General features: G+C 38.4%; 1 protein-coding gene across 7 annotated transcripts in view; it reads left to right on the forward strand.

Moving 5' to 3' along the window:
* LOC126253642 (cyclin-dependent kinase 12) overlaps positions 1 to 19,687 on the forward strand; it is a 178,531-nt gene that overhangs the window by 840 nt on the left and 158,004 nt on the right. The gene's annotated exons all lie outside the window — the stretch shown is intronic.

The raw sequence follows: 19,687 nt of genomic DNA on the forward strand, positions 1-19,687 counted from the left end.
ATAAATTACTTTTGGTGCCAGTTGTCCGTTTCTCAGTGATGTCAGCTGGGTGTTTACGTTTGATTATACAGAAAACATTGAATGTTTTCTTGTATGGAAGAAATTTATTTCGTGTGAGTTTATTTTTATTAACTGTTACAGTTATGGACTACGTTTTATGGTTTGTAGAGTGTCATATTGACATGGTCAAATTATGGCAAAAGGTTTGTTGAGAATCAGCTGAGTGGTTATTCTTATTTGTATTGTTTTAGCCTCCAAATTGCGTCATTAGCTTTCTGAGTGTTTAGCCCACGCAGTTAACAATTATTTTTGGTATGCAGCCCTGTGAACTGATCCCTCAGTGTTTTTGAATCGTAGTGCATATTTTATACCCACAGTATATTTGAATGTTGTGTTGAAACTAGTTGCAGGATTGTGTTCTCAGGAAATGTTACAAACATATGAAGTGGCATTAGTTGTGCCTTTTTGCAAATTGATTATATATCCATCTTGTTCATTTAGTTATCTATAGGCCTAATTACTTAGCAGAATGGTAGCTGTACCTATATGAGCAGTGCAGTAGAGTGGGAGTATTCAAACTTAGTTATTAAGTCACCAGCAATTCATGGTGGAGGGAAATTACATAGTGTAACCTGACTCTTTTCTGAGAGCGAATAAATCTTTGCAAATTGAACGACTTTCAGGTGGTTTGGAATGTTACCGCCCATTGCCAGCCTTACCTATTACACAACACAACATACCGTAGCATTTTAGCAAGCACTGTTGATGCTGTTTATTCCAGTGTGCTGCCCTCTCTGTGAGAAAGAGGTGGGGGCTTGTTGGAAATACGGAAGCGTCCGATCCCGCCCGTCTGCTTTGACCCATGACGTCACAAATATGGCAGAAACAAAAACCAACACACACACTTTCCACAAGAAGCCTAATGACACTAACGGGACAAGCGCGGGAAATAGGCTGTTTTGGGTGGGGGGCAAACTAAATATAAACAAATTTAGATGCTTTGCGTAGCTACAACGTGTAAGTGAAGACAGCCATGCTCATTACCCACCTACCTCTCCAGGGGTCGTAACCCCTGCAACCCATAGAAGATACAGATGCTTCAGTAGCTGATTAGTGTTTTTTGTCTTAAAAAAAAAAATGTCACGGGATAGAACGAACAGATCAGAAAGATAAATATAATAAACTAAAACAGAAATTGGAGGAAACAGATAATTAAAATAAGTAATAAGTGTTTTTAAATAAAAAAAAATCTCACGAGATAGAACGAACAGATCAGAAAAGTAAATAAGATAAAACAGAACTGGAGACAGCCACACTCAAACCAAACTCCGCGCCGTCATGATGTCACACATGACAACACCCTTACATCACGGGTCAAAGCCGACGCGTAGGATCGGATGCTTCTGTCGACCCGGCTTGTTTCCCAACTCCTCTCATAGCAGCACACAAACCAGGGGACAATCATGTGCTTACACTTCCACCAACTACTGCAACAGTTTCAAGTTAGGTTTTGTGTATAGTAGTCATATTTCCGTAGTACAACAATGAAAATAATCAAATGTTAACAAACATGCAGATATTTAGAATTACTCACAGGTCCCTGCACATATTGCCCACATGACTTCTGGTCGATATCAGGGCCGTGTACAGATTCCTGCCTCTCCATTACATTCTTTCTGCACTTCTGTCTGAAGGAAAAAAAAAAAAAAAAAAGATTTTGCACCTGTGTGTAGTAAGATGATGTTGAACTCAAGAAGGTTAACATTTTACATCTCAAATCTTTGGCAGAGAGTTACCTAATATTAAGCAGTATACTACGAAAGTGTATGGCAGAGATGTGTTATTCTTGTTTCACCATTTCTTACTTTCTTTTATTTAGGTAAACCTATGCTGTTTGGTATTTTATTTAAGAAGGTGAGGCCACGACATTGGGATCACAGATTCACTTCAAACTGTGTACTCTTTTATTAGGCCATAAAAACAGTATAATGTGCAAGTAGTAAGGTGCACTACTCAGGCAATTCCAAGAAAATCACAAGGGAAGTTTTATGCTTCTTATTATGTAACTGGTCTATCTATGTGAAGGTGCCAGCAGTAAGAAGTCATTGTTATCAAGCGGTTACTGTTGGCGCATAGCGAAAGGCTTGTGGACGAGGCTATGGTTCAAATCCTGCCATCACTTAGTTTTTAATCAATATTTTTTTCCATCACTGGTCACATTATTGAATTTATATGAGTAACGTGCATTTTCATGAAGTCGTAGAGAATTTCATGTGTTATTTGACTATTTACTATTTCTAATAAAATTTTCAGGGTGGAGGGACAGGCTTGAAAAGCCAAGTCAAACCTCGATAAATAATTATGCGAACGACGCTATTCACAATCAGTAATACAGTAAGTAAAAATGTGCCAGACAACAAGACTAGTGTAAAATTCATTGTCAGATGTGCTCTCGATGTCACATGTTGCAGGATGGTATTTGTCATGAGCTAAAACATAAACTGAAAACTTCCTACAAATACACATCGTTTTTCTTTTGTTCTCATTATATTACATCTCAAATGTCATATAAATTAAATTAAATGACTAGTGATGAATGAAAAAGTAGATTAATAATTTTGAGTGGGAGTCGAACCATCACCTCAAACATGTATGTCTGACGAAGCTCGAACACTAATCACTTGATGCCTAATGAACTTTGATGTTCGACCACTATGCATCGATATATAAGGCACATAATAGACGTGTAAAAATTCTTGTGCGATTTTCTCTGAATTGTCAGAGTAGTGCACCTTACTACTTGTACATTATGTTGTTTTTAATGACCTACTAGAGGTGTGCAAAGTTTGAAGTAAATCTGTGAGCCCAACACTGTGGCCTCACCTTACAAGATGTATGCTTTAGGTGAACTTTTAAAGATGTTTGTTTTAATCACCCCTATTGTGTCTTTGACAACTCATTATATAGTTTAATTTCCTTGTGGAACACACTGATTTGAGTTTTTTTGATATGGTTAAGTTAGATTTGCCATTTGTTCCATGATAATAAATAGAACTGTCAGTGTAATAATTATTAGCATTAAAACCCCTAAGTCTTTAAACAGATTTTTACAGTGACTCCAATTACTGTTTTTGGTTGATATTCCTGTGTCCCTTTCTGTAATTTGAATGTTGTCACTGTATGATGTTTACTAGATTCCCCCAAAGAAACAATATTTCATGCAGTGATATCTGATTTCCTGGCCACAATGAACAGTTGATTGCAACTGTTATTTACAGTATTAGTTTTAATAATTTATTCATCCAAAGATCAATTCATAATGATATAGGATTTGTCAACTTAATACAGGGAGAAACATAAGCTAGATATACATACAGACTTACGACTATACATATGTTTTGTGATGAGAGGTCAGGTGATTTGCTGTAGTCTTATCTAAGGAAACATCATGGAATTTGCCTGAAATGATTTATGAAAATCATGAAAAGCCTAAATGTGGATGATCGAACTGAACATCTGCCTCCATTCTTCCAAATCACAGGCCAGTGTCATATTTTATGTATTCCTTCTTATATCGTTTGGCACAACACTGGGGGGCATGTCAAGTACGTTACAGAAATAATTCATACATATATGAAACAGATAAAAAGTAGGCTAGGGCAGAAAGTTGCCCATAGCCTTATCAATGGAAAAATCCCAACATTCACCTTAACAAGGCGGGAAAACCCAAGTCAGTATGGCTAAACAGGTATGAAACCTGCTTCTTCCAAGTGCGAGTTAAGTTCATTGACATCAGTTTCGCTACCTTGCTTGGGTACATGTATTCACAGTACGTTGGAGTGTACCTTGTGGATAAGTTTCTCTTCTTTGGGGTTGTATGATGGATCTTGTTTATTTTTATTATTTACAATGTTTCCTTCACTTGGAACTCCTACGCAAGTTGAAGAGTAGGAATGAAGATGTCTGTCATCAAATTCCTTCCTTTCTTCAGAAATTTCAGTGAGAGGCACAGAAAATGTACCTTCCAAACAGGTGATTACATAAAAGTATATTCTTTGTATAGAGGTGTGGGAATGCTTCCCAAACATACTTTACTTTTATGTCAACAGTACTAAGAAACTGAAGCTGTTGATGTGTCTATTTTATTGGGAAAGAACTAAATGAACCTGGACATTTTTTTCCTTTGTATGAGGCAAGCACAAAAAATAAGAGTACTCGATTTTTATATTTTTCGTAGAAAAGTGTATTTGAAAAAAATTACTGGATATTGTTGATACATTTGTTGACTATTTTTTCACATAATCACTCTCCCATTCAGTGCATGTGGTGAGCTTTGGTATGAGCTGCTTCTGCTCTCCTTGAAGAACTCTTCCACCAGTTCCTTCTTCCAATTTGAAACCACTTTTTGTACCTGCTCATCAATTTAAAATTTAATTCCACTGATGTGTGCTTTCAGGGAGGTGAAAAAACTGATAATCTGGAGGTGCCAAACTAGGGAAACATAGAGGGTGGTTCAGAACATCCCGACCAAATGAGTCTAAGGGTGCCGTGTTGGCTAAGGCTGTGTGAAGATGGGCATTGTTGTGCAACAAGCACACTCCTCTTTTGTTTTTAAGACTCCTTTTTAATTTTTTTAGGGTCTCAAAATAATGTTGTGCATTGATGTTCTCCTGAGGCAGAAATTCAAATGAAATCGGCCCCTAAACAGTAAGGTCATGATCCCCCCTCCCTAAAGATTGTGGTTGTGAATTTTTTGGCAGGTAGGGAATTGGTGTGATGCCACTGTGACAACTGTCTTTTCATATCAGATACATTTCGTCTCCAGTCATTCTAGAGCTCAGAAAATCCTTGCCCTGTAATTAAAGAAACTTGTTGGCACTATTGACCCAGTTTTTCTTGTACTGCTCTGTCAGCTGTTTTGGGACTCATCTTGTGCACTGTTTCCGGAATCCTAGCATCCTTTTAGTGTCTCATATAAGAGAGTTGTAGAGGCACTGCAGAAATTTCATCCGCTGACAATCAGCGGTTGTCACGAAGTGTTTCCTTGATTTTTTTTTTGCACAAACTCATCATTCAAAATGGGTCTTCCACTGCTCTGTTCGCCATGGACATTTGTTCTGATCCAGTAATCTCCCTGCACCATTTAAACACATTCATTATATATGAAAAAAATTGGTAGGTGTTATTTCTTCCATGAGTATGAAGCGGATCACAGCATGTGGCTTGCACTTGGCGGGATTCTTATTAACATTTTTCATGCAACTGGACACTGCAGTGAGAGTTTGTGTTCTACTTTGTTCATAGGATGCTGATTGTGGTCAGGGGATCCCCCTCTACCACTAAAGTGTTGCTAACTTTCAAAAAAACCACAGCTTGTTCTGGTCACAGTACACTGTCTTTTTGAACATGCTTTGTGTTAACTATTCATCTGAGATTTTTTTTTCTCCTAGGTGATCACCAAAAAGGAATTACCTACAAACTTATGCTAAAACTTAAACTCAACATAATGAATTAGAGCAATCAGAGAATTGTTTGATAAAGTATGTGTTAGCACTTTCTATGAATTGAATGACAAGGCACCTCATATTTTCACAGTGGTCTAAGAATATAGACATAATGTACTATAATTTACACAAAATTTCAGTAATGTCATTATTGACACATCACTGTTTTTAAAATGGTTGTCCGGTGAAGAGTTGGTTCATGGACTTCCCTTATTGTAGCTGAGCCCGTCTGTGAGCTCGTGCACTTTGTGTGTGCGCATATTGACTCCAAGGCAGAGAACTTGTAGTTACACTGGCTTGTAGAAGCATTAATTGTAACAAAAATGTATTTTAAAGCATTTTCACTTTTATACATCTTGCATAAATTATTCTCCCATTTTCAAACTAACTGGTAAAGGGAATATCATTTTGATCAATTGTATTGTCTTTATCTTTCATGTGTCACTGAAAAAATGTTTAGGAAATTAAATTCCCTTGTCTTTCTCTGTTAGTAACGAAAGAGAAATCAATAAAGTTATTGCAGAACATGCACTGTCCTCCTGCGTTCCCAATGCATAGCTGCACTCCCCTCACCCTTCCATCCTGGTTGCTGCTTTTCATTCCACTGCCATCTCAAGAAGTGGAATGCCTCTCCCCCCCACCCCCACACCCCCACCCCCACCTCCTCCCCATCTTCCATGGGGAGATAACTTCCAGGTTATGAACTATACGTCAGAATCTACATCTACATATGTACTCTGTAAGCCACAGTACAGTGCATGGTGGAGAGTACTGGATGGTGGAGAGTATCTTGTACCACTATTAGTTATTTTCTTTCCTGGTCCACTCGCAAATAGAGCAAGGGAAACATGACTCCATATGCCTTCATATGAGTCGTAATTTCTTTTATCTTCATGCTCCTCACGTCAAATGTACATTGGCATCAGTAGAACTGTTGTGCAGTCAGCTTCAAATGCTGGTCCTCTAAATTTTCTCAATAGTGTTTCTCAAAAAGAACGTCTCCTTCCTTCCAGGGATTTCCATTTGAATTCCGAAGCTTCTCCGTTGAGACATGCATGTTGATTGAATTTACTGGTAACAAAACTAGCAGACTGTCTGTGAATCGGAAAATAGCCACAGATTGCTGTTCACCGTGTCCATCAGATTATTTATGTGCATAGAGAATAATTGCAGTCCTATTACACTTTCCTCTGGGGGCACACTTGATGATACCCTTGTTCCTGATGAATACTTGCCGTCAAGGGCAGCATATTGTATTCATTAGTTAAGAAGGTTTTGAGCCCCACACGCACATCTGGGAACCTACTCATCTACTTCTATTGTCTATAAACCACTGTGAAATGCATGGCGGAGGGTACGTCCCTTGTACCAATTATTAGGTTTTCCTCCTGTTCCATTTGTGTATAGAGCATAGGAAGAATGACTGTTTGAATGCCTCTGTGCATGCTGTAATTATTCTAATCTTATCTTTACAATTCCTGTGTGAGCTATACAGGGGGGGGGGGGGGTGTGATATACTCCTAGTCATCTTTTACAGCCGGATCTTGAAATTTTGTCAGTGGTTTTTCTCAGGATAGTTTATGTCTGTATTCACAAGTCTGTCAGTGAAATTTCTTCAGTATGTCTGTAACACACTCCCAAGGATCAAACAAACCTGTGACTATTCATGCTACCCTTCTCTGTTTATGTTCCATATACAGCGTTACACCCAGGCATTTGTATGAGTTAACCGATTGCAATGCTGACCCATTGATATTATAGTCGTAGGATACTGCATTTTTTGTTTGTTTTGTAAAGCCCACAATTTTACATTTTCGAACATTTGAAGCAAGTTGCCTATCTGAAATCTTGGCAAGATCTGAGAGTATATTTACGCAGTTTCTTTCAGATGGTATTTCATTGTAGATAACTGCATCATCTGCAAAAAGAGTGAGGTTGCTATTAATATTGTCTGCAGAGTCATTAATACACAATGTGAAGAGCAAGGGTCCCAACACATTTCCATGGGGCACATCCGAACTCTCCATCCATGATAACATGCTGCATCCTCCCTGCCAAAAAGTCCTTACTCGAGTCAGAGATTTCACTTGAGACCTCATATGATCATACTTTTGACAATAACAGTAGTTGTGGTACTAGTCAAATGCTTTTCGGAAATTGAGAAATATTGCATCTATCTGACTGCCCTTATCCAAAACTTTCAGTATCTCATGTCAGAAAAGTGCGAGTTGGGTTTCACATGATCATTGTTTTTGGAATCCATGCTAATTGATGTGGGGGAGGTCTTTCTGTTAGAGATATCTCATTATGTTTGAGCTGAGAATATATTCTAAAATTCTACAACAAATCGATGTTAAGGATATTGAATGGTAGTCTTGTGAATCATTTCTATTAGCTGTCTTGTAGACAGGTGTGGCCAGTGCTTTTTTTCCAAGAACTACGATAGACGTTAGTTAGAAAAGGAGCTAACTCAGTCTCAAATTCATTATAGAATCTCATAGAGATTACAGTGGGCCGTGGAGCTTTGTTCGGTCTTAATGATTTTAGCTGTTTATGAACACCATTGATGCTAACACTGATTTCACTCATCTGTTCAGTGGTACAAGGGTTAAATTGGGGCAATTCACCAGGTTTACCTTCGTAAAGGAACATTTGAAAACAGAGTTAAGCATTTCAGCTCCTTCCTTGCTACCCTCAGTTTCAGTACCTGTCTCATTAGGGACAGGACTCATAACTTTTTTGATACTAATAGCCTTTAAATATGACCGAATTTCTTTGGGTTTTGTGAAAGATCATTTGACAGTATCCTGCTATGGTAGTCATCAAAGGCCTCACACATCACTCTTGTGACATCCAAACGAATTTCATTCAGCATCATTTTATCTATAGCCCTATGGTTTGTTTTTCACCTCTTATGCAGTAATCTTTGTTTCCTTAGAAGTTTATTTACAGTGACTTTATACTGTGGAGGGCCTCTGACATTATGAACTGTTCTACTGGGTATATTTCTATCCAGTGCATGGTCAACTATTCTTTTAAACTTGAACCATAGTTCCTCTCCATGCTCCTGTTCTGTGCTGAAAGATTCAAGTTCCTCATTGAGCTATGACACTACTGAGTTTTTATATAGTTTATTGAACATGTATAACTTTCAGCTTGTTTCAGTTGTTGTTTGTTCTTTGGTAATCATTGTTGCCCCCAAACAAATCATGGTCACTAGTACCAATTTCAATGTGGGCATCCTCCAAGATGTTAGGTCCATTTGTTGCCTTTTGATCCAGTACATTTCCACGATGAGTGGGATCCGAACGTGTTGTAGGTAGTTTTCAGAGAATGTGGTGCAGTGGGGCACTGTGTCTAATGCTTTTTGGAAATCTAGAAGCATGTAATCTGCCTCTTGCCCTTCGTCTGTGGTTTGCAGGATATTCCAAAATCCATGATAATTTTTGGACAGAAGCTTTTCTGTCTCAAGGAAATTTATTATATTCAAACTTAGCATGTGTTCAAGAATTCTGCAGCAAATCAATGTTAAGGACATGGAGTCAATTCCTGTACTATCTCAATATGAAGGAGTCACCTGTATTTTTTTCCAACCACTTGGGACTTTGCACTGGGTGAGAGATTCACTATAAATGGATGCTAAGTAATATGCTAGTTACATAGAGTATTCTTTATAAAACCAAATTGAGATTCCATCCAGACCTGGTAACTTCTTCGCCACTCTTTCAGTTGCATCTTTAAGACAAGGATGCCTATTACTATGTCCTCCATATGGGAGTCTGTGCAACAGTCAGTTGCAGAATGTTTGTATGATCCTCCTATGTGAACAATATCTTTAACGTGAAAATTAGAACTTCAAATTTCCGTCTATTGCCACACCGGCCTGGTCTAAGAGTGACTCGATAGAACTCTTCGACTGTTAAGCGATTTTCATAGGACCAAAATTTTCTTGCATTCTCAGCAAGATTTTTGCTACACACGTCTATCTTTTTACAGACACATGAATTTCTGCTAACTTTTTCCCTTCAACATTTGTGGGTTCTCTTTGGAACAAAGAGTGCAGCAGTCTTTACTTCCTCAGGGTTTTCTAAATTTTGTTGGTAAACCATGGTGGGTCTTTTCTGCCCTTAATCCACTTGCTTGGCACATACGAGGTCTGTTCAAAAAATTCCAACATTTGTAATTTCGTCCCAGTGGTGTGTTGGAGCGAAATATGGTGGCATCCCAGCACACGCGTTGTTTAATGTGTGTCATAAGTTCCATTGTTGTATTTCTCTTAGTTATTGTTCAGTGCTGTATAGAGTAGAATGTTTTGTTGCTCAGTTTGTGAATTTTGAGATGGAAGAATGGGAGGAGCAACACATCTGCATTAAATTTTGCGTGAAACTCAAGACAAGCTGTACAAACACACACCAAATGAGTGCAGGAAGCCTATGGTAATGAATGCTTAAGCCATTTTCTCAGTGCTGTGAATGGTTCACACAGTCTAAAAATGTCCGAACAGAATTTAAAGATCACCCCCATTCAGGACACCCGCCAGCATCTACCAATGACGCTCATGTCAGGAATGTCAACGAAACTGTTCATGTCATTCAAAGACTGACTATCCGAAAGATTGAAGGAGAATGTAACATTTCAGTTGGATCATGTCATGGAATCCCGACACAGCATCTTGGAATGCACTGTGTTGCTGCAAGTTTGTCCCATGGCTCATGAGTCAAGACCAGAAAGACTTTCACCTTGCAACCTGTGAAGAACTTTTGGACCCTGCAAATGAGAACAAGATGTTCCTTAATAGAATCAAAACTGGTGATGAGATGTGGGCCTACAGTTATAAAGTTGAGAAAAAGGTTCAGTCTTCATAATGGGTCGGGAAAGGCCAAACCAAAAAAAAAGCTCGTCAGGTCAGGTCAAATGTCACAGCCATGCTAATAGTTTTCTTTGAATTTAAAGTATAAAGTCATCATGAATTTGGGCCACAGGGACAAACTGTTAATTGATTGTACCGTTAGGACATGTTGTGACACCCGCGAGAAAATGTGAGAAGGAAATGGTGTGAAATGTGGTGAGATAATTCATATCTCTTGCATCTTGATAATGCACCCGCACATTCATCCCTGTTGGTGCAAGGCTATTGTGCAAAAAATGAAAGCACTGTGCTGCCTCATCCTCTTTACTCTCCAGACCTGTCCTCTGTGGCCTTTTTTTATTTCCAAAGTTGAAAGCCACACTGAAGGGATGAAGATTTGCATCAATAGGCAAGATAAAAGGAAATTCACAGTTGGTGCTTCGCGCAATCCAGAGGTGTACTAATACAGCTTTCGGAAATGGAAAAGATGTTGGGAGGGATGTATCAAATGTGGAGGAGTGTTTTTTGAAGAGAGCCTGCACAATAAGTAAAAGGCGAGCGTAGAAAAATTTTGTATTTTTCGAACAGACCTCGTACTTCTCCAGAGCTCAATTTACAATCTGATTAAACTTTGCTCATAATTCCTCTAAATTTGTCATACTGTAAATAAATTATGTTTCTTTGTTGTTTAAGTGGGATGCTAACAACTACTTATCTGCTCTTGCTAGCAACACTACTCTCATAGCCTTCTTGATTGATTTGTTAACTTCAGTAACCATTGACGCTGTGGTATTGTTAAATTTAATCTTTATAATGACTCTGTTGATAATGTCAGGCCTGTTTGTAGCTATGAGATCTAAAATATTTCTATTGCATGTGAGACTCAAACCAGCTGCTCAAGGCAGTTTCCAGAAAATGCTTTCAGAAGAACTTCACAAGACTGCCTGTCCGTAGCCCCTGCAGTGCCTCCGTAGATGTCCTAGGCTATACTTGATAGGTTAAAGTCTCCTCCAGCTAATATTGCATGATCTGTGTATTTAAATGCTACTGACCATAGATTTCCTTTAGTGAGTCTAAAACTGTTACGTCAGAATTGGGTGGCTGTTAAAAACATCCAACTGTTAAATTGGTTTCATGTACGCCTGTTGTACGTGTCCAGATAACTTCACACACTCAAATTCCACCTCAAAGGAGACAATATTTGTCAACTGCAATAAACGTTCCCCCTCCAATGTTATCTAATTTATCTTTCTGATACATGTTCCACAAGTTGCTAAATAATTCATGTGTGTGCAGGAAAAGGCTTTTGATAGTTTGCTAGAAACATATGACTCCACGGAAGTTTCTCCTTTATTGGGATTTGGATAGTAAATAACATTTTTGTCTACTTTTGAACCATAGACCTTGAAATTGGTGGGGTGGCTTGCGTGCCTCAGCGATACAAATAGCCATACCATAGGTTCAACCACAGTGAAAGGGCAGACTAGCTTGTTGTTTCTGAAAAGGGAAAGCAACCTTTTTCAGTAGTTGCCCGAGCAACAGTCTGAATGACTGACTGATGAATGGCCTGGCTGTAATATCAACATAAAATGGTCTGGCTGTGCTGGTACTGGTGTAACTTTCCCCGAAGGCGTGCAGCTCTACTACTGCATAATTAAGTTATGTTGGCACTCTTCTGGGTAAAATATTCTGGATCTCGAGGAAGGGACTACTAAGGATGACATTGTCATCAGGAGAAACAAAACTGGCATTCTTTGTATCAGGCCATGTAATGTTAAATCCCTTAATTAGTAACTACTTTAGAAAATTTAAAAAGGGAAATGGATGGATTGAAATTAGATATAGTGACAGCTAGTGAATTTCAGTGGCAGGAGGAATAAGACTTCTAGACAGGTGAATACAGGGTTATAAGTACAAAATCAAATAGGGGTAATGCATGAGAACGTTTAATACTGTGAGCAGCATAGTGAACACATTATCGTAGCCATGATAGACAATGAAGTCCCCACCCGCCACTGTAGTACAGGTTTATATGCCAACTAGAGAACTGAAAGAGATTCAAGAAATATGTGATGAGGTAAAAGAAATTATTCAGAAAATTAAGGGAGTCGAAAATTTAATTATGATGGGGAACTGGAATTCAACAGTAGGTAATGGAAGAGAAGAGAAAATAGTAGCGGAATACGGACTGGGGGAAGGAATGGAAGAGGAAGCAGCCTGGTAGAATTTTGCAGAGAGCACAATTTAATCATCGCAAACACTTGGCTTAAGAATCATGAAGAAGGTTGTATACACGGAAGAGACTTGGGAACACCAGAAGTTTTCAGACTGATTATATAATATGGTAAGGTAGAGATTTTGGCACCAGAAGTTTTCAGACTGGTTATATAATATGGTAAGGTAGAGATTTTGGAACCAAATTTTAAGTTGTAAGACATTTCCAGGGGAAGATGTGACCTTTGACCACAGTTTATTGGTTATGAACTGTAGATTAAAACTGAAGAAATTGCAGAAAGGTAGGAAATTATGGAAATGGACTCCTGATAACTTGGGGGAACCAGAGGTTGTAGAGTGTTTCAACAGGAGTATTAGGCAACGATTGATTAGAGCTGGGGAAAAGAATGCAGTAAAATACAAACGGGTAGTTTTGAGAGATGAAATATTGAAGGCAGCGGAGGATGAAATGGGTAAAAAGACAAGGCCAAGTAGAAATCCTTGTATAACACAGGAGAGATAGAATTTAATTGATGAAAGGAGAAAATATAAAAATGCAACAAATGAAGCAGGCAAAACAGAATACAAACGTCTAAAAAATTAGACTGGCCAGGATGTGCAAAATGGCTAAGCAGGAACGGCTAGAGGGCAAACATAAGGATTTAGAAGCAGATTTCACTAGGGGAAAGTTAGATATCACCTACAGGCAAATTAAAGAGGGCTTTTGAGAAAAAGCAGCTGTATGAATATCAAGAGCTCAGATGGAAAACTGACCTCTCAGTGTAATAAGCCATGGTTGAAAAATACTGACATGAATTATGTACAGACGAATGAAAAAAACTAGTAGAGGCCAACTTCCAACTTCGGGGAAGATCAGTTAGGATTCTGGAGAAATGTAGGAATATGAGGAAATACTATACCTACGACTTATCTTAGGAATTAGGCTAAGGAAAGACAAACCTATGTTTATAGCATTTGTAGATTCAGAGAAAGCGTTTGACCATGTTGACTGAAATACTCTCTTTGAAATTCTGAAGGTAGCAGGGGCAAAATACAGGGAGCAAAATGCTGTTCGCAGCGTGTAGAGAAACCAGACATCAGTCAAGAGACATGTAAAGGAAGCAGTCTTTGGGAAGGGAGTGAGACAGGGCTGTAGCTTGTCACCAAAGTTATTCAGTCTGTATATTGAGCAGGCAGTAAAGGAAACCAAAGAAAAATTTGGAGTGGGAATTAAAGTACAGGAAGAAGAAATAAAAACTTTGAGATTTGCTGACAACATTGTAATTCTGTCAGACAGCAAGGCACTTTCCATAAGTTGAATGGAATGAATGTCCTGAAAGGAACTCATCAGATGAACATCAGCAAAAGCAAAACTGAAATAATGGAAACCAACCGAATTAAATCAGGTGAGGCTAAGAGAATTCGATTAGGGAAGAGACACTTAAAGGAGTGGATGAGTTTCATTATTTGGGCAGCAGAATAACTGATAATGGCCGAATTATTGAGGATATAAGATGTAGACTGGCAATAAGTCTTGTCTGGAAGTACAGTGTGTACATGAAGCCCAGGAACACTTTCAGTTATCTACTGAATGAGAACCAAACTTTGTACAAATATCATACATGTAATTGTTGAATCCGGGGTACAAAGCATCCACATGAATGCATTGAATTTGAGCGTGATTCCCCAAAGGTAAATGTTTTTTGTGCCTTGTCACGTTGAAAACTGTATGGGCCATTATTCTTCTCTGAGAGCACTGTCACTGGATATTCCTACTTGGACATCTTGCAGCAATGGCTGATGCCTCAAATGCAGGTGGACTCTCCGTTCATCTTTCAGCAGGATGGGGCTCACCCCGTTTTCATCATGAAGTTTGTGGGTACCTGAACACGGAGCTGCCACATCGGCGCATTGGCTGTGCTACAGAAGGGGACAGCTGCTTCATGAAATGGCCTTCCCCATCACCAGATGTCGCGCCGTGTGACTTTTTTCTGTAGGGACACATGTGTGTACTCCCTCTACCACGTGATGTAGCAGAGCTCTGGTAGAGAATACGGGAAGCAACTGCCACAGTCGACAATGCCATGCTGGGATGGATATGGCAAGAATTTGATTACCGTATTGACGTCTGCCAGGTCACTCATGGTTTGCATATTGAATGTTTGTGTAAAAAAAAAAAAAAAAAAAACTTCCAGAGTTTCTCTTCAAAATGCAATATGTATGACATCTGTACAATGTTTAGTTCTTGTGCAATAAATAATTGAAAGTGTTCCCAGACTTCATGTACACCCTGTATTTATATATAGTCTTGCCATGTATGGTAGTGAAACATGGGCTATAAGCAGTTTAAAACAAGGAGAGAATAGAATCTTTCGATATGTCGTGCTACAGAAGAGTGCTGAAGATGGGAATGATAGGTAGACGAGTAGATCACATGACTAATGGGGAGGCGAAAAGAAATTTGTCTGTCGACCTGATTAGAAGAAGGGGTCAGTTGATAGGACACATTCTGAGAAATCGAGGAATTAGCAGTTTAGTATTGCAGGGAAGAGTGTGTGTGTGTGTGTGTGTGTGTGTGTGTGTGTGTGTGTGTGTGCATGCGCGCGCGCACGCACGCGCGTTTGTGGGGAGGGTGTTAAAAATTGCAGAGGGAGAACAAGAGATGACTGCAGTAAGTAGATTCCAGGATGTAAGTCGCTGTAATGATAAACCAGTCTTCGGACTGAAGACCACAACAACAGTTTTGATTTGCTTATTGTAGTTAAATGTGCAGTCCACAAACTTTTGACATGGAAATGTGAGCCTGACCTGTATTAAATTAAAGTGCTTGATTAATGGTCATTCCATAGCATGATTTTAAGATGATAGTCCACAGTTTTGTAACCAAATGCCTATATATTTCCCTGTCTCCACCTAGATGCACAATACAAAATCAAAAATATTAATAGGTTGAGTTCAGCTGCAGGTGGTGCACGTGACTATTCATGATGATTAATGATGTCATGAAGGTTACCTGACTGCGGAATTGAAATAAAAGCCACATATGCATGAATTAGCAGACAGTCCCGTGGTGGCAAGTCATCATTAGTTGTTCAGAAAAATTTGCTGCAGCATATGTCTTTGTAAGGCGACCCAGTAACAGAAGGCAAATCATGACAAACAGCAAACATGTTCAAGTAGTGAGGAGCCACATTTCCAAGCATAGTTGAAGATGTTTGCCTTGGAAAACTGTTATTCATTGTAGACATATCTACAAGCTGCTTAATGATGATACTATTATTAATATTATTATTACTATTGGTATTATTATTACTTAAATGAAGTGTATCCAGACCAGCCATCCTGATTAGATTTCCAAAATCATTCCAGGTATATATCAGGATAGTTTCTAACAACAGGCCATGGGTGTCACTTCACCAATTTCTTGCTTGTGATGACTAATTTAAACTAACATTTTATGCAACCATGTTATAGTAGTTGGTGTTAACACTTTGTACACATTTCTCTACCCAAGACTGCAGGCAGCCGTATGCTGTGAAACCATTAAAAGTAATTCTTGATGAATACAAATATCACTATAATTTACTAAGCATGATATTCTTGTTCACGGAGCATTACCAGAGTTAAGTCATGCTGGTTGATTATTTCACTATAATAAGTTGGCACATTTATTAAGTAATTGGATGTTTCCTGATATTTTAAATGTCTTAGTTTAATTTTAGAATAATTCCTCAAACCTTACTGTCAGCTCTAATGATCTTTCCTGTCCTTTTCTTTTTTACCAGAAGTGCTTCACGTGTAAAACACCTTGTTTTAATGTAGGCTAGAGTTGTTTGCGATATCAGTCCTAATTCATGATTTCCCAGTTCCTTGTGTTATTTGTCATATACCCTCTGTAATATGAGTACTGTTTGGAGTGTGATTCGTTGACTACCTAAAATTTTTTGTTGCTGCCATTGTTTTTTTTTTTAATTTCTTCTCTCTCCTTATTTATGAATATTTAAACAGTTATTGTTTATATTTTTAATGCATGTGAGGACATCTGATTGTGCCTCCATAGAGTATATAGGTGAACATTAATAAAACCAACAAATTGCAGGGACAGATTCCTGACTGGAAATGGAGGTAAAAGGTCCTATGAACATGTGTCTGGATTTGCATCGTTGCCATGTGGTAGATGGTTCTGATGAATGACAGTTTCCCTGACCACATGCCATGTGTTCCTTGTGCATTGCAGATTGTGTGTTTGATGCAGTTTACTTTAAGTAGCAGAATGGTCTGGTATTCATGTTGGGAACAAGCCTAGGCGAATTGTCATTTGACAGTGCCATGTACTATGGCAATAATGCATTTCTGGACACTTGTTCATAGGATCTTTTTCCCTCCATTTCCAGTCAGGAATCTGTCCCTGTAGTTTGTCGGTTTTATTAACGTCTGCACTGTATAGTGATGAAGTAATACAGTGCCGTAGTTGTTTTATTCAATTTAGTGTGTAATTTCCAGTTTAAATTGTTGATATATGATTGTATGTTGCTTATATGTAAGACCTGACATTGTCATGTTGCAGAGGTAAGCCATCTGATATATTTGTTACAACTTTTTAACTGTCTTGATTACAATAATATACAAATTTACAATTTATAAAAATATAAATAATGCATTAATTTACAATTTATGACCAATTGTAAAGTAATGTATTATTGCAATCAAGGCAATTAAGTTTTTTTTAAAAAAATATAGTGCTTAACTGAGTTTGCTGTTAATTCCATTGTCATATTTTTTGCCTTCGACTACATTACTTCCACTTTTGTGTTTGGTAAATATTTCTGCCATTTACGGTATGTCTAGTGGTGAAGTTATTAACATGTAATTTTTTGGACAGTATTTGTTTGTTTTTAATGCCCTCTGTTCTTCCATTTCAAACACTGTTGTTTGCCACGTTTTGGAATTCTAATCGTGTTTTGTGAATTCATCTGTTATTCAAGTTTGTTGATGAGAGGTTGTTACATAGTTGTATTGGCCTTCTCTTGTCCTAATATTTTCCATGGTGAGTAATCCATTGATGAACACTAATAACAGCGCTGTATATAATTCACTAAGCATGATATTCTTGACCACGGAGCATTACCATAGTTAAGTCATTTTGGGTACAGACTGGACTAACTGGAACATGCTCTGTGACATTGCAAGAAGTCTCCTTACACTGTAGATATCCTCGGGACAACTCCTGTTGAAGAATGGGACAGGCTTGGGCAGTATTGTCTCCACCATCTTGTGGAAAGCATGCAAAGGAGAATCCAAGCATATTACGATGCAGGGGCTGAAGTAACATAGTACTTTGGTGGCTTGTGGATGCTAGTATATTTCTGCCATGTTGCTTGTATGTAATGTCAGCAACAAAGTAAAAGCATGAAACCATGTGGTGCATTTTTTACACAGCAGAGTCACACCTAGTAAAAGTCAGATTCAAATCTTTCTCCAAAAAATCTTGGTGTCAGGGCCACAGTTGTAATGTAATTGAGCTTGAGACTTCTGAAGGCCTGATTATGCAGAGCATTATTGGTTGTTTTTGTAGAGGTAGTAGTAGCAGCAGCAGCAGCAGCAGTAGCAGTTTCTCTCCTTGAATCGTGTTCCAGTGTTGTCTGTGTTATGTAAAGTAAATAGATGGTTCACACATCCAGAATATAAACATGAACTGCTCAAAAAAAGTTCTGTACTGCTTGTATATACCGCAATTTGTGTGGGATTAGGCTCAAGGAGGGCAGAGAATGAAACAATAATGCTTACAAAAGCAAAGAAAAATAAATTACTATGAAATAAAAACAAAACAATAACCAAAATGAGCACAATCTGCAGAAAGTACTGATCTTTGAATATAAGTGAAATCAAAATCTGCTGATGGAAACATTTAATACTACGTTACTCCAGCCCTTGCATTGTAACATGCTTGGGTTCTCCTTTGCATGCTATCCACAAAATTGTGAAGCCTGTCCCATTCTTTGTCAGGAGTCATCCTGAGGTTCTCCATAGTGTAAGGAGATTTCTTGGTGTCGCAGTGCGTGTTCCAGTTAGTCCAGTCGATGCTCAGTTGGATTCATGTTAGCAGATACAACAGACCTTTCCATTCAGTTGGTTTTGCCTCATCAATAGTGGTTGAATGTTTTAATTATGCCACTGTACGAATTTGGCAGGCAATGTCTTGTGTCAGCAAACTACACACTGAACGTTGTACACAAGTCACATTGTCCCATTCATACTGGGAAACAAAGTGCACAATTTTACTGAATTGTTGTGAGGATTCAGGTTCACTTTTATTTCTGTTACACAGCAATTTCCTATGGTCAGAAGATTATTAATAAATGCGTTTTTGAAAAAAAAAAAAAAAAAAAAAAAAAAAAAAACAGAACAGTACAAACTATTCAATCTATGAGGGTGAGGGTGGTGCAATGAGAGGAAATTATATCTTAACCTTCTACTGACTTCATAATCATAGATTGGACTAAGATGGGTGCAGGCATCACTTGTACCTGTGTTGAACAAAACACCCTGATTTAGCATTTGCTTGAAGTGAATTAGGGTGCAAAGTAAGACTTTAAATCAGCATGGCAAGATGAGAATGAACCTTGCTCCTTTATCACTGTCAACTTGTTAAATTTGTGCATGATGTGGACCACACTGTCATATTATGCACTTTAAGATGATTAGTCTAATTACATTGAAACTTATGTTACTGTGGGGAAACTCTACATTCACATGATGTCAGTTAGTGTGTGTTTAAAAGTAGTTGCGACTTCTGACGTTTGGCTACTTGGAGGGGGACGTGACGCCGTTGGCTGGGTAACACCAATTGCAAGCTGGCTTTCCCTGCCACGCCGCCAGCTATTCGGCTGGTAAAGTGCCCCTGTTGCCACACTGTGTGTAAACAAACCCATGTGGTGTCACACATAAATGAATCGATGTTTGTCAGCTCTCATAGTAAAGTATTTCTGCTGTTGATGTGTTCTGTATTCGTCAGGTATTGTGAACACGTGTTTTGTGTTGGCAATGCAGTAATGACAACAGTTCTGTACATCTGAATACGAGATTTGCAGTAAAAGTGTCGTCCAAGAACATGTTCATT

Source organism: Schistocerca nitens, chromosome 4, assembly GCF_023898315.1.
Source record: "Schistocerca nitens isolate TAMUIC-IGC-003100 chromosome 4, iqSchNite1.1, whole genome shotgun sequence".
NCBI classification, from domain to species: domain Eukaryota; kingdom Metazoa; phylum Arthropoda; class Insecta; order Orthoptera; family Acrididae; genus Schistocerca; species Schistocerca nitens.